Genomic DNA, 27,354 nt, shown 5'->3' with positions numbered 1-27,354 from the left:
AACAGTAACCCTATATGCGAGACAGCAAAAGAGACACAGATGTATAGAACAGTCTTTTGGACTCTGTGGGAGAAGGTGAGGGTGGGATGATCTGAGAGAATAGCATTGAAACATAAATATTATCATATGTGAAACAGATTGCCAGTCCAGGTTCAATGCAGGAGACAGGGTGCTCAGGGCTGGTGCACTGGGATGACCCAGAGGGATGGGATGGGGAGGGAGGTGCGAGGGGGGTTCAGGATGGGAAACACATGTACACCCATGGCTTATTCATGTTAATGTATGGCAAAACCCACTACACTATTGTAAAGTAATCAGCCTCCAATTAAAATAAATAAATTTTAAAAAAGAAATTAAAAAAAAAAATTCATGGCTGCAGTCACCATTTGCAGTGATTTTGGAGCCCAGAAAAATAAAGTCTGTCACTGTTTCCAATATTTCCCCATCTATTTGCAATGAAGTGATGGGACCAGATGCCAGGATCTTAGTTTTCTGAATGTTGAGTTTTAAGCCAACTTTTTCACTCTCCTCTTTCACTTTCATCAAGAGGCTCTTTAGTCGTTCTTCACTTTCTGCCATATGGGTGGTGTCATCTGTGTATCTGAGGTTACTGATATTTCTCCCAGCAACCTTGATTCCAGCTTGTGCTTCATCCAGCCTGGCATTTTGCATGATGTACTCTGCATATAATTTAAATAAGCAGGGTGACAATATACAGCCTTGATGTACTCCTTTCCCAATTTGGAATCAGTCTGTTGTTCCATGTGCAGTCCTAACTGTTGATTCTTGACCTGCATACAGATTTCTCAGGAGGCAGGTAAGGTGGTCTGGTATTCCAGTCTCTCTAAGAATTTTCCACAGTTTGCTGTGATCTACACAGTCAACAGCTTTGGCTTGGTCAATAAAGCAGAAGTAGATGCTTTACTGGAACTCTCTTGCTTTTTTGATGATTCAATGGATGTTGGCAATTTGATCTCTGGTTCCTCTGCCTTTTCTAAATCTAGTTTGAACATTGGAAGTTCACAGTTCATGTACTGTTGAAGCCTGGCTTGGAGAATTTTGAGCATTACCTTGCTAGTGTGTGAAATGAGTGCAGTTTGCGGTAGTCTGAACATTCTTTGGCATTGCCTTTCTTTGGGATTGGAATGAAAACTGACCTTTTCCAGCCCTGTGGCCACTGCTGAGTTTTCCAAATTTGCTGGCATATTGAGTGCAGCCCTTTCACAGCATCATCTTTTAGGATTTGAAATAGCTCAACTGGAATTCCATCACCTCCAGTGGTTTTGTTCATAGTGATGCTTCCTAAGGCCCACTTGACTTCAGATTCCAGGATGTCTGGCTCTAGGTGAGTGATCACACCATCATGGTTATCTGGGTCATGAAGATCTTTTCTGTAGAGTTCTTCTGTGTATTCTTGCCACCTCTTCTTAATATCTTCTACTTGGGTTAGGTCCATACCATTCTGTTCTTTATTGAGCCCATCTTTGCATGAAAAGTTCCCCTGGTATCTCTAATTTTCTTGAAGAGATCTCTAGTCTTTCCCATTCTGTTGTTTTCCTCTGTTTCTTTGCATTGATCACTGAGGATGGCTTTCTTATCTCTCCTTGCTATTCTTTGGAACTCTGCATTCAGATGGATATATCTTTCCTTTTCTCCTTTGCCTTTTGCTTCTCTTCTTTTCCCAGCTGTTTGTAAGGCCTCCTCAGACAACCATTTTTCCTTTTTGCATTTCTTTTTCTTGGGGATGGTCTTGATCACTGCCTCCTGTACAATGTCAGGAACCTCCATCCATAGTTCTTAAGGCACTCTGTCTATCAGCTCCAATCCCTTGAATCTATTTGTCACTTCTACTGTATAATCATAAGGGATTTGATTTAGATCATACCTGAATGGTCTAGTGGTTTTCCCTACTTTCTTCATTGAAAGTTGAATTTGGCAATAAGGAGTTCATGATCTGAACCAGAGTCAGCTCCTGATCTTGTTTTTGCTGACTGTATAGAGCTTCTCCATCTTTGGCTGCAAAGAATATAATCAATCTGATTTTGGTATTGACCATCCAGTGATGTTCATGTGTAGAGTCTTCTCTTTTGTTCATGAAAGAGGGTTTTTGCTATGACCAGTGCATTCTCTTGGGAAAGCTGTGTTACCCTTTGCCCTGCTCTTTTTGTACTCCTAGGCCAAATTTGCCTGTTACTCCAGGTATCTCTTGAATTTCTACTTTTGCATTCCAGTCCCCTCTAATGAAAAGGACTTTTTTTTTGTCAGTTGTCCTTAGAGATTAGTATCTTCCATGAAGGATCCACCATCGATAAAGCCCTGGGATTTGCTCCATTATAAGGACGGGGCTTAGTAAATGTCTTTTATGCCTAGAAGCTTAGAAGAAAGGGAGACAATAGAAGAGGACTTGACTAGAATCTGTCAGTCAGGGATGCAGCCAGAGTCCTAGCACACTCTAGCCCTCCATGGATTATTGTCCAGTCATTCTCAATTGACAAAGCCCAATAAAGCAGGTGAGGTTCAACAGTAGGAAAAAAAAAAAAAAAAGGAGCTGGGCCAGCTCTGATGACTACAGATAAAAGTGCATCTCCACCTTGGCCAAGATATTTTGTGGAAACTCTAAGTGATGAAATATTACATGAAACAGAACAATGAGGGAGGGAACTTACTTTTTATTTCTGCTACAATCAGAGCATTAACTGGAAAAATTTAAGATCTGTTGGAAAGGATAACAAAGTTCCTGAATAGGAGATTTTTTAAATGCAATTGCATCAGTTATAAATATAAATACAAAAAGTACTCAATTCATCATAAGCCAAAACAAAAAAGGAATGATTAGAAATGTTTTCGATAAAACGAGGAAAACTATAAAATTATACTGAGCAATGAAAGTTAAGATTTAAATAAACGGGAAGGCAGATTGTGCCCCGGTATGAGAAAGTCAAGTATTTAAAGACTATAAATTCTTCTAAATTAGTGCATAGGAGTAAGACGATGCCAATCAGAATTCCAATGGATATTTCTTTTGGAACTTGATGAAATCATTAAAAAATTTATTTTGAAGAATATATGTGTGAACACAGCAAAGAAACCATTATTTAAATGAAAAGACAACCTACTGAATGGAAAAAAAATTTCTAATGACATGACTGATAAGGGGTTAATATCCAAAACACATAAACAGTTCATGCAGTTCAACATCAAAAACAACTTGATTTAAAAAACAGACAGAAGACCGTTTCCAAAAAGGATGCTCGCAGGCAGATGAAAAGATGCTTAACATCACTAAGCATAAGGGAAATGCAAATCAAATCAAAACTACAATGAGGTTACTACCTCACACCTGTCAGAATGGCTATCATCAAAAAGAACAAAAATAACAAAGGTTGGCAAGAATGTGGAGAAAAGGGAACCCTTGTACACTTGGTAGAAATGTAAATTGGTGTAGCCACTATAGAAAACATAGTTTCTCAAAAAGCTAAAACCAACAAGACCCAGCAATTCCACTCCTGGGTATATATCTGAAAAACAAAACAAAAACAAAAACACGAATTCAAAAAGATACATGTAGCCTAAGGTTCCTAATGGCATGATTCCCAGTTACCAAGATATGGAAGCAAGCTAAGTGTCCATTAACAGATGAATGGATAAAGATGTGGTACATTATACAGTGGAATGTTTTTGCTGTCGTTCAGCCTCTAAGTTGTGCTTGACTCTTTGCAACCTCAGGGACAGCAGCAAGCCAGCCTCATCTGTTCTCTTCTCCCTCCCTGTGATTGCTCAAATTAATGTCCACTGAGCCAGTGATGCTATCTAACCATGTCATCCTCTGCCACACCCTTCTCCTTTTGCCTTCAATCTTTCCCAGCATCCGTCTTTTCCAATAAGTCGGCTCTTCACATCAGTGGCCAAAATATTGGAGCTTCAGCATCAGTCCTTCCAATGAATATTCAGCGTTTATTTCCTTCAGTATTGACTGGTTTGATCTCCTTGCTGTCCAAAGGACTCTCAAGAGCCTTTTCCAGCACCACAATTCTAAAGCATCAATTTTTATGCACTCAGCCATCTTTATGGTCCAACTTTCACATCTGTATGTGACTGCTGGAAAAACCATAGTTATGACTATATGGACCTTTGTCAACAAAATAATGCCTCTGCTTTTGAGTATGCTGTCTATAAGCATATTAAATCCAATATTTAATAAGCTTTCCTTCCAATAAGCAAGTGTCTTTTAATTTCATGGTTGAAGAATGTTCCAACTACCATACAATTGGCTCATTTCACATACTAGCAAGGTTATGCTCAAATTCCTTCAAGCTAGGCTTCAGCAATATGTGAACTGAGAACTTCCAGATGTACATGCTGGGTTTAGAAAAGGCAGAGGAACCAGAGATCAAATTGCCAACATTCACTGGATCATGGAGAAAGCAAGGGAATTCCAGAAAAACATCTACAACTGCTTCATTGACTATGCTTCATTGACTAAGCCTTTTAGCATAATGTGGATCACAACAAACTGTGGAAAATTCTTAAAGAGATGGAAGATCCAGAGCAGCATACTTGTTCCCTGAGAAATCTGTATGTGGGTCATGCAGTTAGACACAGACACGGAACAACTGACTGGTTCAAAATTGGGAAAGGAGTACAACAAAGCTGTATATTGTCACCCTGCTTATTTAACTTATATGCAGAGTACATCATGTGAAATGCCAAGCTGTATGAATCAAAAGCTGGAATCACAATTGCCAAGAGAATGTCAACAACATCAGATAGGCAGATGAGGTTGGCAGAAAGTGAAGAGGAACTAAAGGGCCTCTTAATATAGGTAGAAGAGGAGAGTGAAAAAGCTGTCTTAAAACTCAACATTCAAAAACCTAAGATCATGGCATCTGCTCCCATCGCTTCATGGCAAATAGAAGGGGAAAAAGTGGAAGCAGTGACAGATTTTATTTCCAACATCACTGTGGATACTGACTGCAGCCATGCAATGGAATGCTACTCAGCCATTAAAAAAAAAAAATGAAATTTTGCTATTTGCAACAACATGGATGGACTTGAAAGGTATATGTTAAATGAAATAAGTCAGACAAAGACAAATATTGTATGATATCACTTTTATGTGGAATTTTTAAAATATAGCAAACTAGTGAATATAACAATAACAACAACAAAACAGATTCACAAATATACAGGACAAACTAGTGGTTACCAGTGGGGAGAGGGTAGTGGGGAGGGGCTACATAAGGGTAGGGGATTAAGAGGTACAAAATATTATGTACAAAATAAGGTAGAAGCATATATTTGAGAATAACTAGTAACGACTGAAGTGACTTAGCAGCAGCAGCAGTAACTGGGTAAGAAAGGCTAAGAGGGTAGAGCAGAGTCTGTAGCCCAAGGTGAACTCAGAGGGATTAGTATAAGATAAGCTCTTTACACAACACCGTAACTACTTTCTCTGCTGGTGCTCAATACTGCCCAACAATCTTGGTCAGTACCCAAGGCCAATTCCAGAACTTCCATTTAATTGTACCAACACACTCTCTATTATAATGGAATGTTTCATTCCAGTACCTTTTCCATTATTTTTACAATTGCTTTTTTTTTTTAATGACTGATTCCTTCACTAGATTGTTATGTTTATTTTCCTACTATCTAACATATAATCTAATTAATATATTTTTATATTATATAAAATTTGACAATACTTTTGTTAACAAATATATATTGAGATGCTAGAGGATGAAATGGCTGGATGGCATTACTGACTCGAGTCTGAGTGAACTCCGGGAGTTGGTGATGGACAGGGAGGCCTGGCATGCTGCGATTCATGGGGTCGCAAAGAGTTGGACACGACTGAGCAACTGAACTGAATGCCTTTCTGCTCTATCATCAGATGAGAATTTTATTCAGTCAGTATTTATTATGCACTGACTAATTCTGTGGCGAAGAGTTGACTCATTGGAAAAGACTCTGATGCTGGGAGGGATTGGGGGCAGGAGGAGAGGGGATGACAGAGGATGAGATGGCTGGATGGCATCACTGACTCGATGGATGTGAGTCTGAGTGAACTCCGGGAGTTGGTGATGGACAGGGAGGCCTGGCGTGCTGCGATTCATGGGGTTGCAGAGTCGGACACGACTGAGCAACTGAACTGAATCCTGTGGCAGTTACTTGAGAAGCCAGCAACCGTTCTGTTGATAAGAATTATCAAGTCTACTAGGAGGATAGTTTCTACTACCTCTTGGTATAGATTATCCATTTCTCCAAACACCTGAGTACCTGTTTCTCAAACTTCTGATGTTTTACGGAGGCCACTTACGAACAGCCACACGTGGTGTCCACCTTGATCTTTCTGGAGATCAGAGACACATGTTTAGTGTCCTGCTGCTGCTGCTAAGACGCTTCAGTCGTGGTCCGACTCTGTGCGACCCCACAGACGGCAGCCCACCAGGTTCCCCCGTCCCTGGGATTCTCCAGGCAAGAACACTGGAGTGGGTTGCCATTTCCTTCTCCAATGCATGAAAGTGAGACATGACAAAACTTAAAGTACACTTTCAAGTTTGCTCTCTCATGTTTTCCAGATTTAAAGCAAAAATGCTTCATTGTTTTAGTTCATAAAAGTACTGAATGTCATGAGGGCTTGACAATTTGAAATAACAAAAAATGTTCCAATATTTCTTCTTGGCTACAAATTGGATTAGGGTTTTACCACCAACCCTAGTCTTCTTGCTTTGACACAAGGATGAAGAAACGAGTTGCTGGGTATTGCAGTTGATTCCCTAGGCAGTCAATTTTAACGCCATAATGGATGAATATTGATTGATGCTCTTTTTCAAAATCACTTGAAAATCCTGACACTGCACTGTCTACCTGTGAACTCAAAATGCTTTTGAACGAACCTCAATTAACTGTAAAAGTAGTTTGTCTCTGCCTTATGCTATACTTAACTGGTGAATTAATAATTCAAGAGCAGACATTTTGAGATATCCCCAAATCCAAATGTTCAGATTTTTTTAAAAGTAACAATCATAATTAATTGTTCACAACTATATACCAGACAGTGTCAAGTATAGGGGATTTAAGATACAGAAGACTGCAGTAGCCCTTGTTTCTACACTATCCCCTATTGACTACCTCCATATAAAAGCCACAATGAATGTTATGTTTGAATGAAAAATATAATCACATGTCCCCCAGATCAAACTCTCCAATGGTTTCCCATCAATCATGGTCAGACTGGCCCTACTTGAATTGGCCCTTGCCTAACTCTGTGTCTTCACTACTGGCATTCTCAATCATTCCTTTCCCATCACACTGACTTTCTACATGCTTCAGAACCCACTGAACTCCTTCAATCTAGACATCTGTACTAATGTTTTCTCTATCTGGAAATCTTTCCCCCACATTTCCAAATGGCCTGCCTTCTCATTTCAGACATCTGAGCGCAAAGTTACCTACTTATAGAGAATTTTCCTGCAAGCATTTCAAATTAATAGCATCACAACCATATCTTTGGAACTTTTACCTTCTTCACTATTCTTTACAGCACTAGTAACTACCTAAAGTTAAGTTACTTATTTACTTATTTTCAGCCTCAACCCGTATGCAATGTAAACTTCATGTGACCATAGATTTGACTTGTCAACAGCTGTATCCCCAATGCTTCATGTTTATATAAATGCTCAAAAAATAATTTTTGAATTAGTGAATAAATGAGTTTCTGAACCTTGCTCTTAAAGGGAGCTTCATACATAGATAATTATTTCTTTTAAAAAATTTCTACTCTGTCTAGAGGATATTACTATGTCTTTAAAACATGAGGAAACAGCCTCAGGAAGGCTAAATAAATTTTCCCAGGGTTATCAGCTAGTAAATTGATAAAACTCAGATTTAAACCCATACTGTTTCATTCATGGTGAATTCACTAATCTGTTCTTGAATAATATATTAATCTTTCACACAAGATCATATAAAATTTGCTTTTCTCACATATCCTTCCTATTTATTTGCTTGTCGCAAAATTTTTGGTAGCTGCTCATGTATCACAGCGTATCACATACCAGAAGCAATCTTATGCGCAGAAAACGTAAACAGCATGTCTAGGGAAACATATCAAAAGCCTCTCAAGTAATAACCTGAAGTAGTGAAAAACTGGAAGTAGCCTGAAGGCACGTAATATCAGAGAACTGGTGTAGTCAGCACTGATACACTCATTATTGTAGCATATCCTGTAGCCCCGGAAAGTTATATTTTAAAAATTTTCAATAACATAGAAAAATGTTCCTGACACATAATTTGGTGGTTAGTGTATATTATAAAATTAAATATAAGATTTGTTCTTCTGGCTATGAAGGAGTAGCTAGTATCAGACTAACCCTCCAGTGCTGAACAACTACAAAAGCTATATAATATACAAAAGGCAGCTATTTGAAGAAGAGCAACTAAAGAACCCAGGGCTTGAGAGACAAGGGTTCCGAAGAGAAAGGGAAAGAATTGAGGTAAACTATATGTACATTGTCACTGGTTTTCACCCTTGGACCCTTTGCCAGCTTGCAGTGAGGACATAGCATTAAATAAGAAACTGGAAGAATAAATATGGCAGTATTAATGAGTTGGAGAAATAAAACTGAAGTTCAAGTCTCCCAATGCAGTCAGCAGTTGATGAGACATGATTCTAGTGGAAAGAGAAAACTGAATACAATACTCTGAGCACAATTTCTTCTAGAGGTATTTGCCAATGCCAAAGTAGTGTATACATGTTTAAAATAGCTTCTAAGGAGATAGAAAGCTAGGTGGAGATTTTCTTAGTTGCACGATGCTGGTGAAATAAAAATTCTAGAAAAGATCTTGGTAGACCATCTACATCCTCAAATCATCATATTCCCTGATTGGACTGAGATAATCTGTCAATGGTCAAAGAAGAAAATAATTTCTAGAGGAAACTAAATTCATCCAATGCCTCCTTAATAAAAATGGCCAACATTCAATTCAAAATTCTGAGGTGGGCCAGGAAACAGAACCAAATACTCAAAGGAAAAAAAATTGACAGCTGTAAGGAACCTACAGATAATCTAGCTGTAGATTAGATTATAACTGACTTTTCAGTAGAAATGATGGAAAACAGAAGGCAGTGGAACAAAAATAACTTTAAAAAACTTTATGTCCAATAAAAATATCTCTCAAAAATTAAGGTGAAATAAAGATGGTTCCAGACAAAAATATTGGAAGAGTTGATAACCAGCCAAACTGTACTAAAAGAAATACTAAAAAGAGTTCCTCAGGAAGAAAAAATTTTATTCCAGATAGAAGCAGGTAACTCAGGAAAAATGAAAATAATCATAAATATGAGTATATCACGAAGATCAGAAGGGGATAAATGAAGCCAAAGTTTTGTACAATCTTTCCATTGTTTGGGAACCTATAAAAGTAAATCAATAATGCATATTGAAATCTGCAGGATAACCTGTAAAAATGAATAAATGAAAGTGTATAAGTATATATATATGCAAAGAGAAGATAAACAAATTTTAAAATAATTAGTACATAGGACATCTTTTAAAGGAAAATAAAGGAACACAAAGTAAATGGGACAAATAGAAGACAGTATATTTAAGCTCAAATATATCAGTAGTTATATTACATATAAATATATTAAATGCCATAATTAAACATCAGAATTGGTCATACTATCAATAGAGAAAATAAAAATCAACTAGAGGCACATTATGAGACAAGTCTTAAATATAAAGATAGAAATTTAATATACTATACTAACAGCAAATAAAGTACTTTTGAAAGCAAGAAGTATTACTAGAGATAAAGTGGGGTATTTCACTAAAATTTTTTCATTCAAGTGGAAAAATACTAATTTTAAATTTATATAGATTTAATAACATTAGGTCAAAAAATATAAACTGACAACTAACATACTTCTTAGTTACTGATAGAAAAAAAAAATAGAAAAACAGAGGAAAAATCTCTAGGTCCACATGGTTTTCCACATGAATTTTTCTAATCCATTAAGTAAAAATAACACAAAATTATAAAGTCTTCCAGAGAACAGAAAAAGAAACTTATTAAATTAGCATATTCTTAATACCAAAACCTGACATGTACCTTACAATAAAATAAAACTACTGGCCACTTTCTCCCATGAGCATAATTTTAAAATTCTTAACTAAAATATTTGTAAATCTAACTCAGTGATATATGAAAAAGGTAATACATCGCAACCAAACTGAGTTCATTTCAGGAATTAAAGATTGATTTAACATTTTGAAAAAAATTAGTAATTTCATTAGTTGCATGAATAAGGAAAAATTATTCAATTTAAGAGATTTATAAGAAGCATGTAATAAAATTCAATACAATTTCATGGTAAGCAATTGATTCGTATCCATAAACATAAGGAAATCTCACAAATCAATTAGAAAAAAGAGTCCAATTTTTTAAATGATCCAATGTTTGAAATGAGTACTCCACAAAAGGAGATATGTGAATGGTCAATAATTAAAGCATGGATTATTCTAGATAATTACTGCTAAGAATTAAATTGTGTCTTTCAAAGAAGTATGTTTGAAGTCATAAACCTGGGAACCTGTGAATGAGACCTTATTTGAAAACAAGGTGTTAGTGAAATAGAGCTTTTTTCCCTCAAAATTTACTCTATTGAGATAGGCTGGATATTGCAACAAGGCTCTGTCAAGAACCTGGAGCCACTCAGAAGTAGCCAGATTTGTGCTTCTTCTATCTGAGGGTTATTTGTCCATGCTGCCCTAACTTCTAAAACAGTCGTCTGTCTCACCCACAGGGCATACTGCTAGGACTTGACCCATATGCTTAGGATAAGATGTCTCTGCCCTTACTACCAACTGTGATATAAAGAAAAGGCACAGCTTTGGAGTGAATCACATTTGAGTTTAACTATGAGACTGATAACTCAGCAGCTATGCAACCCTGGGCTTCCTCCAAGCCCCTCTTGACCTTCTGTCCATTCAGTTCAACTTAATTTAATCCATCAAACACTAACTGAGGATCTGGAGTGTATTTTTAAAAAGTGTGCTTAATTCTGGAGATAAAAAGTATGAAAAAAAGTCTCAATCCTCATGGTACTATAAAATGGAAATACCACACTCTCCTCAGAGTGATTTGTTTTTGTTTCGAGAATTCATGGGATACTATTTAAACAAATAGAGCGCAGTTTGTCCATGTGATAAGAGTCAATATTATTTTCCTTTTCCTATTTCTTCTATACTGCCAATATTTCCTTGGTTGTGTGCTTTGAACCAGTTATCTTACCTCATTGCACTTCTGTTTCTCCACTTAAGAAATGGGAAAACAATAAGATGTTTAGTGCATCCATTAGGATGTATAACTTGTTCTGGCAATAGCAAAACTTGAATGGAGTTGTTCCAATTAGAGATTGCTTTGTGATAAACCCCTCCACCCCGCCAAAACCAAAAAACTTGGTGGTTTAAAACAACTACGTTAATTTTGCTGACAAATCTGTACTTTGGGCAGAGCTTAGTGGAAACGGCCTATGTCTGCTCCCGTCCTCATTAGAGAGCAGATAGAAAACGGGGGGCTGGATCATAACAAGGGTTATGCATTCATGTGTCTGGTGGTTCAGGCTGGCTATTTGTTGGGACCTCGGCTGGAAGTGTGGCCTTTCCTGCTGTCTGCTTGGTTTCCTCATAGCATAGAGCCTGTATTCCATGGGTGAGTGTCTCAAGAGGAATAGACAAAAGTTGTAGTCCAATTTATGACTTCAGACATTATATGGTGTCATTTCTGCCGTGTTTGCAGGCTGACCCTGGTTGAGGGTAACACAGACCATTCTTTTTGGTAGAAGGGTGTCAATATCACAATGTAAGAAGAGCATGAGTAATGAAGGTTTGATGTTGTCATGTTTAGAACAATCTGCCTCAGATTTTAAACAACAGAAGTTGAATTTTTACCCTACTGAAGATCAGTGTGGGAGCTCTGGTCACCCGAGTCACTTGGGGATTCAGTTTCATAGAGGTTTCATATGTTACCATAATTGGTGAGATAGGAAAAAAAGAATGTAGTTTTCTCCTAAAGCATCTATCCCAAAGTAACACCTGTCAATTCATCTCACATTTTATTGACAAAAATGTCACAAGGCTGAGCTTCAACTTCAAAGAGGATAAGGAAGGGCGATCCTACCACATGGCTGGAAGGAAAAAACTGGATTATTTACAAACAGTCCTCATGACTAACACACCCAACTGCATAGGGTTTCTGTGAGGATTAAGTGGGATAAAGAACATGAGGTACTCAGTACAACTTAAATTATTGAACATGTTCAATAAATCGTACCTATAATACTTATAAATACGTAGTTTGTGTAGTGGCAAGGCATTTTCCTGGCTATTTCCAATACTGCACATGAGTTCTTGAGGTTCCTACTATCTTCCCCTAGGGAGTCCGAAGTCAGAGGCTTAGACTGTAGGATTGTTAGCTTTCTCAAGCTTGGGTACCATTTAGAAAGCTCTGTCATCTCACTGAGACTCAGAAAATGCACAGTGGAGATTGATTCCTGGCATGGAAAGCTGGAGAAAATAGGCCAGGCACAGCTTTTATAGAGACCTAGAATTTAAATCTTTATTTTTCATTTTGGACACTGACTTAGCATTATCACAGGGAGACAGTTGGGTACCAGGGATTAGCTATTTAAACGAAATAACTTGACAGACTTACCGAAGTTGACTTAGCCTTGAGAGCGAAAGAGAGAGTGAAACTTCAAAAGATGCCCACACGCAAATAATGATGTTCCTGTGACAGTGTCTCTCCAGAGCTATCTGGTCTTCTCACAGAATAATGTTTCTGCATTAGTGACTTCTTCCCAATCTGTCCTTTACCCTAGTTTGGTGACTTGTTGACCTTCTGAAAAGGTTAGGGTAGGCAAGTGTCTTTTCAACATCAACTCCACCATTAAATACTGTTGTGATCTTTGAGCAAGTTACCTGAAGTGTTAGTCTAAGTTCTCGCCCGCCCAAATGGAGATGACAAGATCTAATTCACTGTGGTTTGGGAAAACTTTAAAGACAATATGAATAAATCTTGTGGCTTGATTTCTGAGCTGGAGTGGACACAAATGTTACTCTCTTCTTGCTGTGGCCAGCTGCCTAGGTTCACTTAGAAGAATGTAACAATCATGTCCCTTCACGTCTTGTTTCTCTCTTCTCTTTTTTTTCTCATTATGTTCATTCTTAATGTCAGTGGTCTTGAGTCCTAAAGAGAGGATGGATTGGGATCTAGGTTTTGTTCATCTCACTTTTTCATGTAAAAGAGTTAACTCTTAAGCTAGCTATTATGTTAATGAGTATTCCAAATTTTAAACCAACCATACTTAGAGAAGGTAAATTATTCTCATTTCTTAAATTTATTCTTTGTTCTAGAAAAATTGACATGAAATGAGAATTGTCATCTTTGCAAAAACTCAAAGAATTCATCAAACTTCTTGTAGTTGTGGAGATAATTTTGTTATTTAGTAAACTTTTCAAGCTCTATCTTGGTTTTTATTGCTTAATTCACCTTTTTTCTTTTTTAACTAGTTCAGTATTTTCCTCTAAATCCTCCCATTTCACTGATAATGTTGAATTTTATTCGAGTAGAATATATTCATATATTTTTTTAAAACCAAAATTTCTACCATGGGGATTTTAATAGGATCTTTCTTATTTCTAATATTAATTATCTTGTTTTTCTCTATTTACTGGTTAGATTTTCAAAGACTTCTTTATTTAAATGTTTTTCAAAAAATAGGGCTTTAATTTATATAATTTTAAATAGTTCATAGAATCAATGTTTTCTGCTTTTATTATTTCCTTCAGTTCTCCTTTAGTATTTATTAATTCTTTAATATTTATGAAAAATCATTTAGTACTTGACATTTCTTTTTGAGAATATCTTTGTACTTAAAATTTTTTGTTTGGATAATCTCATTTTAAACACTTTAAAAGGAGTTTATAGTTTGTCAAATTTATCTTTCTCCTAATAGTAATTTGGAACAATGTTACTTAAATTTTCAATCTTGAGAAACACTTAAAATTCACATTTGTAACAGCATTTCTAGTTATTTGGCAACATGGACAAATATGTGACCTTGGCAATGTCTGGGTATTGGATTATTCATTTATATACATGTGTTCATAGCCTATTTAAAAATCATATTTCTCTAATTACTCCACTGGGCACTCAAAGTATCTTGATAGGTACCACTTTGATGTATTTATGAACTGTATAAATAACGATATCCATCTGAACCATTAGGGAAGCCTATATATATATATATATATATATATATATATATATATATATAATTAATCTTAATACTTACTTAAATTATCACTGTTTGACATGTTCAAGCAGGAGATGGCAAGATTGAGCACCAATATCTTAAGAATCAGTGAACTTAAATGGACAGGAATGAAGCGCCTTCTTAGCGCAGCGGGCAGCACATCAGTCTCATAAAATGGACAAGAATGGGTGTATTTAATTCAGATAACCGTTATACCTACTACTGTGGGCAAGAATCCCTTAGAAGAAATGGAGTGGCCCTCATAATCAACAAAAGAGTCTGAAATGCAGTACTTGGGTGTAACCTCAAAAATGACAAAATGATCTTCGTTCCTTTCCAAGGAACATGGATTCAACAACTTAGTAATTCAGTACTATGCCCCTATCATGGATCCTGAAGAAGTTGAAGCTGGTCAGTGCTATGAAGATCTACAACACCTAGAACTAACATCAAAAAAGATGTCCTTTTTATCATAGGGGATTGGAATGCAAAAGTGGAAAATTTTTAGAAGAGACAGGAGTACCAGATCACCATACCTGCCTCCTGAGAGACCTGTATATGGGTCAAGAAGCAACAATTAGAACCGGACATGGAACCATTGACTGGTTCAAAATTGGAAAGAGTATATGACAAGGCTGTATATTATCATGTTACTTATCTAACTTCTATGCAGAGTACAGCTTCCCTCATGGCTCAGCAGGTAAAGAATCCACCTGCAATGCAGGAGACCTGGGTTCAATCCCTGGGTTGGGAAGATCCCCTGGAGAAGGGAACAACTACCCACTCCAGTATTCTGGCCTAGAGAATTCCATAGGGTTGCAAAGAGTCAGACACGACTTAGGGACTTTCACATATGCAGAGTACATCATGTGAAATGCCAGGCTGGATGAATTACAAGCTGGAACCAAGATTGCTGGGAGAAATATCAATAACCTCAGATACACAGATGATACCACTCTAATGGCAGAAAGTGAAGTGAAAGTAAAGAGCCTCTTGATAAAGATGAAAGAGGAGAGTGAAAAAGCTGGCTTAAATAAAATCAACATTCAAAACCATGATCATGGCCTCCAATCCCATCACTTCATGGTAGATAGAAAGGGGAGAAGTGTAAAAGAATAAGAGATTTTTATTTTCTTGTGCTCCAAAATCATTGTGGACAGTGACTGCAGCCACAAAATTAAAAGACACTGGCTCCGTGGAAGAAAAGCTATGACAAACCTAGACAGTGTATTAAAAAGCAGAGATATCACTTTGCTAACAAAGATCCATGTAGTCAAATCTATGGTTTTTCCAGCAGTCATGTATGGATCTGAGAGTTGGACCATAAAGAAGGCTGAGATCTGAAGAATTGATGCTTTCAAATTGGGGTGCTAGAGAAAGCTCTTTGAGTTTCCTAAGGGAAATTAAGCCTGAGTATTCAGTGGAAGGACTGATTCTGGAGCTGAAGCTCTAATACTTTGGCCACCTGATGTGACAAGCCAACCCATTGGAAAAATAAAACAAAACTAATGCTGGAAAAGACTGAAGGCAAAATGAGAAGGGCAGCAGAGGATGAGATAGTTAGAGAGCATCACTGATTCAATGAACATGAATTTGGGCAAACTCTGAGAGATCACAGAGGATAGAGGAGTCTGGATGCTGCAGTCTACAAAGAGTTGGACATGACTTAGTAACTGAACAACAGTAACACTCTTTTTTTCTTCCATGACAAATTTATGACTGAAAGATGGGTTAAAATATCCTAAAACAATTTCCATTTATCTTCTTCCTTACATAAGGTGCTCTAAGAAATTTGAATTCTATATTGTTGGAAATTATCACTAGCTCTGCTTTTTTTATTTTATATTTTCTTGCTATATCTTCACCACCCAATGATTTTATTCTTATTTTCATACTTTTTAAGTTGGGATGGAAAAGACATTGATGCTGGGAAAGATTGAAGGCAAAAGGAGACGAGGATGGCAGAGGATGAGATGGTTAGATAGCATTCCCAACTCAATGGACATGAATTTGAGCAAACTCAGGGAGATAGTAAGGACAGAGGAGCCTAGCATGCTGCAGTCCATGGGGTTGCAAAGAGTCGGACTCATCTTAGTGACTCAACAACAACAAAGTTGTCCCTTGGCATTATGTAGGCTTACTTTAGGAGTGTTTGACTTAAATGAAGCAGCTTAATCTACAGATGCAGAATGTCATGATTGAAATATATACTCATTCTTCAATCATCATTTATGCTTTCTATTTTTCATTCTTTGAGGTTTATGTCTTCTGCTGTTTGAACTGTGTTTTACTTGTTTTATATTTTCTATTAATTTCTCAACAAACATGATCTTTTTCCCATGTGGCAGGCACTTTGCCAGACTTCAGGCACAGAAATAAAGGGAAAAAAAAACAAAACCACAGGTCCCTGATGGGGTGAGCCAGCAGTGGGCAAAATAGATAGAAAAATTGCATTAATTAACAGATGCAAATAATTACATTACAAATCATGATTATATACTGATAAATTCCCCAAAACAAAGAAATGCAGTTGTATGAAATTCCATGACAAAGAGAGTTGACGAAGTAGCATGAAGTTCTTAGGAAATTCCTCAAGAAACTGAATGTGACCTAAAACGTGAAGAATGTGTAGAAGGTTAGCTCGTTAAAGGAAAAAATGGTGATCAAGGTGGAGACATTCCATCCAGAAGGAATGGTAGATGAAAAGGACTAATGGGATAAGGAAGCCTTTAAAAAAAATCCTTTAAAAAAAAAAAATAACCCAACAGTAATATTAAAAAACAACAACAACAACAATTACCCTGTAGCTCAAGCTTAGAGAGCTATCAAGATCTTGGTGTGAGATGAGGTTTATAGGAATTTGATCATGGCTGGAGTTGACCAGCATTCATCACCTCCTATCTTTTTAAATCTCAAAGTTAGAAATGAAACTATACATTCTGATTCCTCTACAGCCAAGCAGTTTAGATGAGAAATCAAGTGAGAGTTTTTCTTCCCACTTAACACTTCTCAGTCTTAAAATATAATTTTGGATTAGGCACACCAGACTGTGTTTATTAAATTATGCTTTTGTGTATCATATCTCTTCCATGTCCAGAATTTTAATTGACATTTGCATTCAGTTTTGAACAATATTTTCCCCAGTCATTTTTGGTTAAACGCCAAGACTCTATGTTTACCTGTTTTCCTACTCATCATTAGCCCCCTTTAGCCACAAATTCCCCATAAGCTTTTAATTTTGATTAATCTTTCTGGTCATTTACAATAGGGATGTGTCTTCCACTGATTCTTTGAAGAAGGGCGTGTGGTGGCATTTATTTTCTGAAACTGCTCCTTCATGGAATGCCTTTGACTCAACATATGAGCAGCAACCAGGCTGGTTATAAAATTCTTGGCCCATAGCCAGCCTTCCTCAAACCTCACTAAGATGCTTTCATTGTCTTTGGCATTTAGCATGACAGAAGAGAGGTCTCAGGTTAGCTTGATTACTGCTCCTCCAAAAGAAACTTCTTTTGTTCTGCTTTGTTTTGTTTTCAGGTTAAATGCTTGTAAAGTCTTTTTTAGTGTATTAAAATATTTGTCTATTCAAATATTTTCAGGAAATTTTCTGGGTGTGGCTGTCTTTTCATTGATGTGGCTTCGGTGTAATCAAGTCTAAAAATTTACATCAACCAATTCTGAGGGGTTCTTTCTCTGGCTACATACCATGTGGCTTTGGGATTAAGAGCATTTGCTATAGAGGAAGGATGGCTGGGTTCAAATGCCAGCTTTGTCTTTCACTAGACCTTTAGTTTTGAACAAAATTAAAAGAAAGCCCCCAAATTAAAAACCTCTGTTTCAGTTTCCATATTTGTCTTGGTTTGACCAAAAACTGTTTTTGAGTCTTTTCCACAGGTTCAAGGAAAACCCCAAAACATCTTCTTGGCTAACCTAAAAAAATGGGGGCTGATATAGGAATACCTACTTCAGAGAGTGGTTGTGAGGGTAGCCTGGCCCCTAAGACCCTGGTATCTCTGTAAGAAAAGGGCATGAGGCCCAGACAAAGGCAGACAGAAGAATGATCCAGCTACAAGCCAGGGAATAGAAAGGATTGCCAGCAACCACCAGAGCTAGGAAGAAGCGAGGGAAAATCCTCCCCTAGAGCCTTCAGAGGGACCAGAGCTCTGCCAGCACCTTGATTGTGAATTTCCAGTCTCTCTAACTGTGAGAAAATAAATTGCCATTCTTTCAAGTAAACAAAGTTAACATTGGCAAAGCATCTAGAAGGACTTTTACCCCATCCTGAGTGTTTTGCAAGTACCTCCTAGGCCATTATCTTTTCTCTCTCTCAGTTTTTAAGCTTCAGAAAATTTTCTTTTTTGGGGGTAGGGAGAATGTCGATTTATGTTTTATTAGATATTTCAAGTTGCTGGACTGAAAAGTATAACAATAAAAATTTTAACTAATTCTGTTGTCAGTTAATAATACTGACACCAAAGGTTTACCTTAACGTGGTTATATAAATTCACAAGGTGTCTGGGAATTAATTTAGATAATATATATAAAACATTAAACGTTTCTGATATTCCAGTGATTTCTATCATCGATTATCTGTTATGTGCATGTGTATTAGATTTTTAAACTTTGTTGAAGTATAATTCACAAATAAAATTTAATATAATTAAAATATTCTATGGGATGATTTTATTTATATATATATATATATATATATATATATATGCATGCTGCTGCTGCTAAATCGCTATATATATAAAAGGAGTCCCATCATCAAGTTACTTAAAACATAACCATCACCTCACATATTTATCTTTTTTGTGTAAAAACATTTAAGTTATTCTCTCCTAGCTAATTTTAATTATGTAACTTTATCAATTATAATCACCACATTACACACTATATCTTCAGGCCTTGTTGATCTTATAACTGAAAGTGTATACATTTTTTACCAACCTCTCCCTATTTCCCTGACAGCCACCATTCTACTAAGAGTTTGACTTGGCTTTATCAGATTCCACATATAGGTGATACCATACACAGTACTGATCTTTCTCTGTCTGGCATTGTAATTTGTCATAATTCTCTCCAGGTTCATCTACATTGTTGAAATGGCAGGATTTTTTTTTAAGGCCGAACAGTATTCCATGGTGTGTATATATAAATACACACACACACACACACTGCATTGTCTTTATCCATTCATCAGTTGACAGACCCTGATGTTTCAATACCTTGACTATTGTGAATATTGCTGCAATTTGCATGGAAGTACAGATATTTCTTTGAAATAACACTTTCATACTGAATAATATGTCAATTCTAATTTTATTTTCTTGAGGAATCTCCATGCTGTTTTCTGCAGTGGTTGCATCAATTTATACTCTTACTGATGGTGCGCAAATGTTCTGTTTACATCCTTACCATCATTTGTTATTTCTTGTCTTTCTAATAATAGCCACCCTAACAAGTGTTAGGTGATATCTCACTGTGGCTTTGATTTGCATTTCTCTGAACTGTGGTGTTGGAGAAGACTCTTGAGAGTCCCTTGGACTGCAAGAAGATCCAACCAGTCCATCCTAAAGGAGATCAGTCCTGGGTGTTCATTGCAAGGACTGATGTTGAAGCTGAAACTCCAATACTTTGGCTACCTGATGTGAAGAGCTGACTCATTTGAAAAGACTCTGATGCTGGGAAGGATTGAGGGCAGGTGGAGAAGGGGACGACAAAGGATGAGAAGCTTGGATGGCATCACCGACTCAATGGACATGCAGCTAAGTCACTTCAGTCGTGTCCAACTCTGTGCGACCCCAAAGACGGCAGCCCACCAGGCTCCCCCGTCCCTGGGATTCTCCAGGCAAGAACACTGGAGTGGGTTGCCATTTCCTTCTCCAATGCATGAAAGTGAAAAGTGAAAGTGAAGTCACTCAGTCGTGTCCAACCCTCAGCGACCCCATGGACTGCAGCCCACCAGGCTCCTCCATCCATGGGATTTTCCAGGCAAGAGTACTGGAGTGGGGTGCCATTGAGTTTGGGTAAAAAAATAACTCTGGGAGTTGGTGATGGACAGGGAGGCCTGGCGTGCTGTGGTTCATGGGGTCGCAAAGAGTTGGACACAACTGAGCAACTGAACTGAACTGATGATTAGTGATGTTGAACACCTTATCAGATACCTGTTGATCATTTAAATATCTTCTTTGGAAAATAAAATCTATTCAGGTCCTTTGCACATTTTTAATTGGATTTTTGAAGTTTGCTTTTGAGTTAGTTCAGTTCCTTATATATTTTTAGATATTAATCCTATATCAGATATGTGGTTTATAATTGTCTTCTCTTATTCCATAGATTGCCTTTTCATTTTATTGATTGTTTCCTCTGTATTCAGAATTTTTTGTTTGATGTAGTCTCATTTGGTTATTTTTGCTTTTGTTGCTTTTGCTTTGGGTGTCAAATCCAAAAAATTATTACCAAGGGAATTCCCTGGCAGTTCCATGGTTAGGACTCCGTGCATTGACTGCAGGGAGTCTGGGTTCAGTTCCTAGTCAGGGAGCTAAGATCCCACAAGCTGTATGGCATGGCAAAAACAAACCAAAACAACCCCAAACCCCCCTAATTATTACCAAGACCAATGTAATGTCAAGGAGCTTTTTCCCTGTTTTTTCCCTATGAGTTTCAGATTTTATGTTCAAGTCTTAAATTCATTTTGAGTTGATTTTTGTGTATGACGTAAGATACAGTGTCCGGTTTCATCCTGTTTTGCATGTGGATATCCAGTTTTCCCAACACCATTTATTGAAGAGATTCATCTTCCCCCACAGTATATTACTGGCTCCTTTGCCAAAAACCAATTGGCCATGTATGCATTGGCTTATTTTTAGGGTATCTACTCTGTTCCATTGATATATGTGTCTATTTTTATATCATGAAAAAGACCTGTTTTTTCCCCCTCTTTAACTCTGTAATATATAGTTTAAAATCAGGGAGTGTAACACTTTTAGCTATATTCTTCTTTTTAAGATTGCTTTGCCTATTTGAAACCTTTTGTTATCTTAATAAAGTTTAGGATTTTTTTTTCTATTTCTGTGAAAAACACCACTGCAGTTTTGATAAGTATTGCATTGAATATGTGGATTGCTTTGTGTAGTATGGACATTTTAATGTTAGTTCTTCCAATCCATGAACATGGAATATCTTTCAATTTATTTGTGTCTTCCTTGCTTTCTTTCATCAGTTTTTTAAAATAGTTTTCTATGTACTGATCTTCAACTTCTTTGTATAAATTTATTTCTAAGTATTATATTCATTTTTAATGCAGCTGTAACTAGGATTATTAATTTGTCTTTCTGATAGTTCATTAATTTGCAGAAACACAACACTGACTTTTGTATGCTGATTTTATATTTTGTAACTTGACTGAATTTGTTTATTCTAATAGCTTTAGGGTGAAGTCTTTCGTGTTCTCAACATGTAATAAATATCATATCAACTACAAACAGAAAATTTTACTTCTTCCCATCCAATTTGTATGCCTCATTTTTTTTTTTTGTTTTGGTTGCCTAGTTGTTCAGGCTAGGACTTTATGTACTATGTTGAATAAAAGTGGTGAGAGTGGGCATCATTGTCTTGTTCCTGAATTTAGAGAGAAAGCTTTCAAACTTTCACCACTTAGAATGAGATGAGCTGTGGCATTTATTATTCAGTTTGTTGTGTTGAGGTACATTGTAGCCTAATTTGTTGAGAGTTTTATCATGAAAAAGTGTTGAATTTTGTAAAATGTTTTTTCCTGCATCTTTTGGCATGATAATATGATATTTATTCATTTTGTTAATGTGGTGTATCACAGGTATTGATTTGCATGTGTTGAACCATTTTTGTGTCCCAGGGATAAACCCCACTTGATTATGGTATTTAATCCTTTTGAATGTCCTATTGAATGGTTTACTAATATTTTGTTGAGGACATTTGCATCTGTATCCATCAGGGATAATTGTCTATAATTATCTTGTAGTGTCCTTGTCTGACTTTGGTATCAGGGTAATGATGGCCTCATAAAATGAGTTTGTAAGTGTTTACTCCTCTTCTATTGTTTGGAAAAGTTTGAGAAGAGTTGGTATTAATTCTTCTTTAAATGTTCGATAAAATTCATCTGTGAAGCTGTGTAATCCTGGGCTCTTCCTTGTTTGGAGATTTTTGATCGCTGATTCAGTCTCCTTACTAGTATTTGGTCCGTTCAGATTTTCTGTTATTTATGATTCAGCCTTGGAAGGTTATCTAGTTTGTTGGCATATCAGTGTTCACAGTAGTTTCCTATGATCCTTAGCTTTTCTGTTTTTAGCTGTAATGTCTCATTTTTCATTTCTGATTATATTTGATATTTTTTTTATAGTTGGTCTAGCTAAACGTTTGCCAATTTTGCTTATCTTTTACAAAAAGATGTGTTTTCTTTATAGTGTCTGTTTTATTTCCAGTATGATCTTTATTTCCTTTCCTCTACTAAATCTGGGATTAATTTCTTCTTATTTTTTTAGGTCCTTAAGGTTTAAAGTTAGGTCATTTATTCGAGATCTTTCTTTTTTTCTTAATGTAGACATTTATTGCTACACACTTTTCTTTTAGGACTGCTTTTGCTGCATCTCTTAAGTTGTGGTAGGCTGTATTTCCATTTTCATTTCTCAGGATATTTTTTTGATTTCCCTTTTGATTTCTTTTTTTTTTTTTACTCATTTGTTATGCAGATATGTGTGGTTTGGTCTCAATATATTTGTGAATTTTGAAGTTTTCTTTTATAGTTGATATCTAGTCTCATACCACTGTATTCAGAAAAGATGCTTGATATGATTTCAGTCTTCTTAAATTTGTTAAGACTTGCTTTGGGGTCTATATATGATCTATCCTGGAGAATATTCCATATGTGCTTGAGAAGAATGTGCGTTCTGTTTCTGTCGCATGACATTTTCTGGATATGTCTGTCAGTTCCATCTAGTCTAACATGTCATTTAAGTCCAATATTTTCTTATGATCGTGGGGGATTGACGTCCCCTACAATTATTGCGTTGTTGTCTATTTCTTCCTTCAGATCTGTTAGTATTTGCTTTATATATTTAGGTGCTCTAATGTTGCTTGCATAAATACTGACAATTGTTATATTTCCTTGATGAATTGACCCCATTATCATGATACAGTAACCTTCTTGTATCATTACCTGCTGTGTTTCTTGTTACAGTTTTTGGCTTTAAGTCTGTTTTGTCTGCTATAAATCTGTACTTTCTTTTGGTTGCAATTTGCAGGGAATATATTCTTCACCCCTTCACTTCTAATTGTTAGTGAAGTCGCTCAGTCATGTCCGACTCTTTGTGACCCCACAGACTGTAGCCTACCAGGCTCCATCCGTCCATGGGATTTTCCAGGCAAGAGAACTGGAGTGGGTTGCCATTTCCTTCTCCAGAGGATCTTCCTGACCCAGGGATCGAACCCGAGTCTACCCGCATTGTAGGCAGACGCTTTACCGTCTGAGCCACCAGGGAAGCCTGAAGTGAGCCTCCTCTGCATGCACGCATGCTAAGGCACTTTAGTCATGTCCAACTCTTTGTGACCCCATGCACTATAGTCCGCCCGACTCCTCTGTCCACGGGATTCTCCAGGCGAGAATACAGAAGTGGGTTGCCATGCCCTCCTCCAGGGGATCTTCCCGACCTAGGGATCGAACTTATGTCTCTTACATCTTCTGCAATGACAGGCAGGTTCTTTATTACTAGAGCCATGGGGAAGACCCAAACCTCCTGCAGTGGCATATATTTGGTATATTTGGGTCTCATTTTTTTTTCTTTGTTAAATCCATTTAGCTACTCTGTCTTCTGACTGGAGAAGGCAGTCCATTTGTTTTGATAGGTAATTATTATTGCTAGGTGTAGATTTATTATTGCCATTTCCTTAATTGTTTTCTGTTTTGCAGTTTTTTGTTCCTTTATTTCTCTTTTCCCTCTTCCTTTGTGATTTCCTGATTTTATGTAGTGGTATGCTTTGATTTCCTTATCTTTAGTGTATCTACTATAGGATTTGCTTTGTCATTATATAAAATACATTATAACTGTCTGTTTTAAGCTGATAAATTTGAATGCATATAAAACTGCTATATTTTATACACCCCATATTTTATGTTTGTTCATGTCAAAACTTGCATCTTTGTATTGTATATCCATCAACGTGTCTTAGTGTTGGTCTCTTTGATTCATCTTACTTAGTACTTTTGGGGATTCCTGAATATGGATGTATACGTTTTCCCCCAGGTTAGGGAAGATTTTAGCCATTATTTCTTTGAATAAGCTTTATGGCCCTTTTTCTCTTTTCCTTATGGGACTCTTACAATGCACCTTACAATTGGCCCATTTGATGATGTTCCATAAATCCCATAAAAGCTATCTTTATTCTTTGATCTTTTTGCTCCTCTAATTGGTGAATTCCACTGTCCTGCTCCCAACTTGCTGAATCTTTTATCCAACTTGATCTAGATTTTTGTTGTACTTCTCTATTAAAATTTTCAGTTACTGTATTCTTCAGTTCGATGATTAATATTTGGTGTGATTTTATATTTCTCTCTGTTAAAATTCTCTGTGCATTGGTGAGCATCTTTATGACTATTATTTTGAACTCTTGATTTGATAAACTACTTATTTACATTTCATTAAGATCAGTTTCTGGAGATTTACTTTTTTTGTTTGTTTGTTGTGAACATAGTCCCCTGTTTCCTCATTTCCTTAATTCTCTGAGTTAGTTTCCATGCACTAGATAACACAGCCACCTCTCCCAGTTTTGACACATGGGTCTCTTGTAGGAGGTCAACCTTATTAATCAGCCTGGCCCAGTTCTTGATGTTCTCTCAAACCTTTGTGATTATCCAAGCTGCTGTATTTGTTCTTAGTGGCTCCCAGTAGTTGAAGATGTGTCAAACCCCATCAGTGTTCCAAATAAGAGGATTGCAGTCAGCACCGAGTTGCAAGGTGATTAGAAACCAGACACTCAGGCAGCAGCTAAGAAAGTATGCACTCAAAACTCTTCCAGGAAGGAACTGGGAGACAGGCACTTTGGCTTGTTCTGTCTGTGGAGCCTGCATGTATCCCCATGGAGGTGAAGAGTATTCCTGAACCTATTTGAAAACTTCTATTTTGCTGTAGTCCTGTGGGATTCTGCAATTCAAGTCTCATTGGCTATCAGTTGATTTGGGGCCTGTCCCTTAGTGGGTAACCATAAAATTTTAGGTACTAGTTATTAATATTAGGCCAGCTTCTTGTAAGGAAATACAGATAATTTGGTTTTACTGTTGGAATGAGCCAGAGGAAAAGGCAGGGCAAGTGCTCACTGGCTCTTTTAGGCTTCAAAGATGATAACAGAAAGCACCTAGATGTCTGCTAATTAGAAGGCAGGCTCCCAAGAAGCATCTTGTATACAATCAAACCCCTTCAGAGAAAGCCTAGAAGACAGGCAATTTTGCCCACTTCCTTTGCACTAAGCTCTGGGGGGATAGCCTCAGCGAGTGTTTTTGTGCTCAATAACTGATTGTTTATTTACTATAGACCTATGGGATTGTGACTGAAAGTCCCAGTGCTTTCAAAGCCAGTTGATTTGGGGGAACCGTCCCTTGCGTGGTAGTCATGAAATCTGGTGCACTAAATGTATGGCTCAACTCCATCACTTCTCAGGGTGAAGCTGGACATTTGGGGTTCCTTCCCAATTGTATGGCACTGTGGTGGTTGTGGGGGGAGGTAGTTTATGGTGAGAGTGTGTCTGTTTTTCTTGTTGTTCAGTCACTCAGCCGTGTCCGACTCTTTGCAACACCTTTGACTCCAGCACACCAGGCTTCCCAGTCTTTCACTATCTCCTGGAGTTTGCTCAAACTCATGTCCATTGAGTCGATCATGCCATCCAACTATCTCATGCTCTGCCACCCCCTTCTCCTCCTGTTTTTAATAGTATATTTTCTCGGTTGTCTAGTGGAGTCATCTACACATCTAGTTTCTGGATAGCTCTCAAAGGGAATTACTCCATGTAGCTGTATATGTGGTACATCCATAGAAGCAGGGAAATTCAGGAGCCTCCTGTGTGACCATCTTGATCTAGAGTTGAGAATGTTTCCTTTCAGTGTTTTCTTTTACTTGTACTTTAATTATTCTAAGTCCAGGTGGTTCAGATCTGATCTCCATTCTCTGTGTCTCATAGCTATCACTTCTTTTACTAATTTCACCTCCCTGCTCTTTCTCTGAGGATTAAGATGCTTCTCCAGTCTCAGCCCCATTTCCCAATTTGCTTTACTGTAGCATCAGTTCTGCTTCCTACTGTCCCCAAACTTTGTTTACATTTTTTTTCACATTTTACTTTCTTTGAAATTGTGCCTCAAATACCTTTCCTATTATCTATTATATTTCACTGTATTAATATTACTTGTTAACTTCTCTCCTTTAAAATTTTCTGTTTCTCAAAAAAATGTAAGCCTTCTGTGGGATACTACACAATTTCTAAACCTTGTTACTGCCTTTTGTAGTTAATATTTTCAAAATTCTATTGCATGAATCTTCAAAATTACTTTCTTCCCTTCTCCTGCTAAATTCTTGATTGGTCCTCTATTGTTGCTGCTGTTATATTTTCTATTTATTCATTTTAAGAGGAGGAAAGACCCAGATTTGATCAGCATTTACCAAGTGTCAGGGTGTGTGCATTTCCTGTAGCTTCATTCACTCTCCATTTCATTGCAAGTCAAACCTCTTCCTAATTTACCAGATTGAAAATTTGAGATGTTAGATTTAATAAATAAAAATACAGGATGACCAGTTCAATTTGAATTTTAGATAAATAATGAAAATTTTTTACTATCAATAATTCCAAAATATTATATGGGTACACTTACAATAAAATAATTTAAAAATCATCTAATATAATTTGGCTTCTTGCTTTATCTGACAACCTTTGACTTGGCTGACAAGCATTCAGACCCAGCCCAATTTCCTCTGTGCAGCAGGTTTTTATCTGATGAAGATAAAGGTGGGGTG

The 27,354-nt window shown here is 36.9% G+C and overlaps 1 long non-coding RNA gene across 2 annotated transcripts in view; it reads left to right on the top strand.

The window, feature by feature from the left end:
• LOC123332942 overlaps nucleotides 1-27,354 on the top strand; it is a 124,774-nt gene that overhangs the window by 84,278 nt on the left and 13,142 nt on the right. The window lies entirely within an intron of this gene.

This window comes from Bubalus bubalis, chromosome 3 (assembly GCF_019923935.1).
Source record: "Bubalus bubalis isolate 160015118507 breed Murrah chromosome 3, NDDB_SH_1, whole genome shotgun sequence".
In the NCBI taxonomy this organism is placed as follows: domain Eukaryota; kingdom Metazoa; phylum Chordata; class Mammalia; order Artiodactyla; family Bovidae; genus Bubalus; species Bubalus bubalis.
The sequence above is the reverse complement of the archived record's forward strand: the minus strand, read 5'-3'. Positions and strand labels throughout refer to the sequence as shown.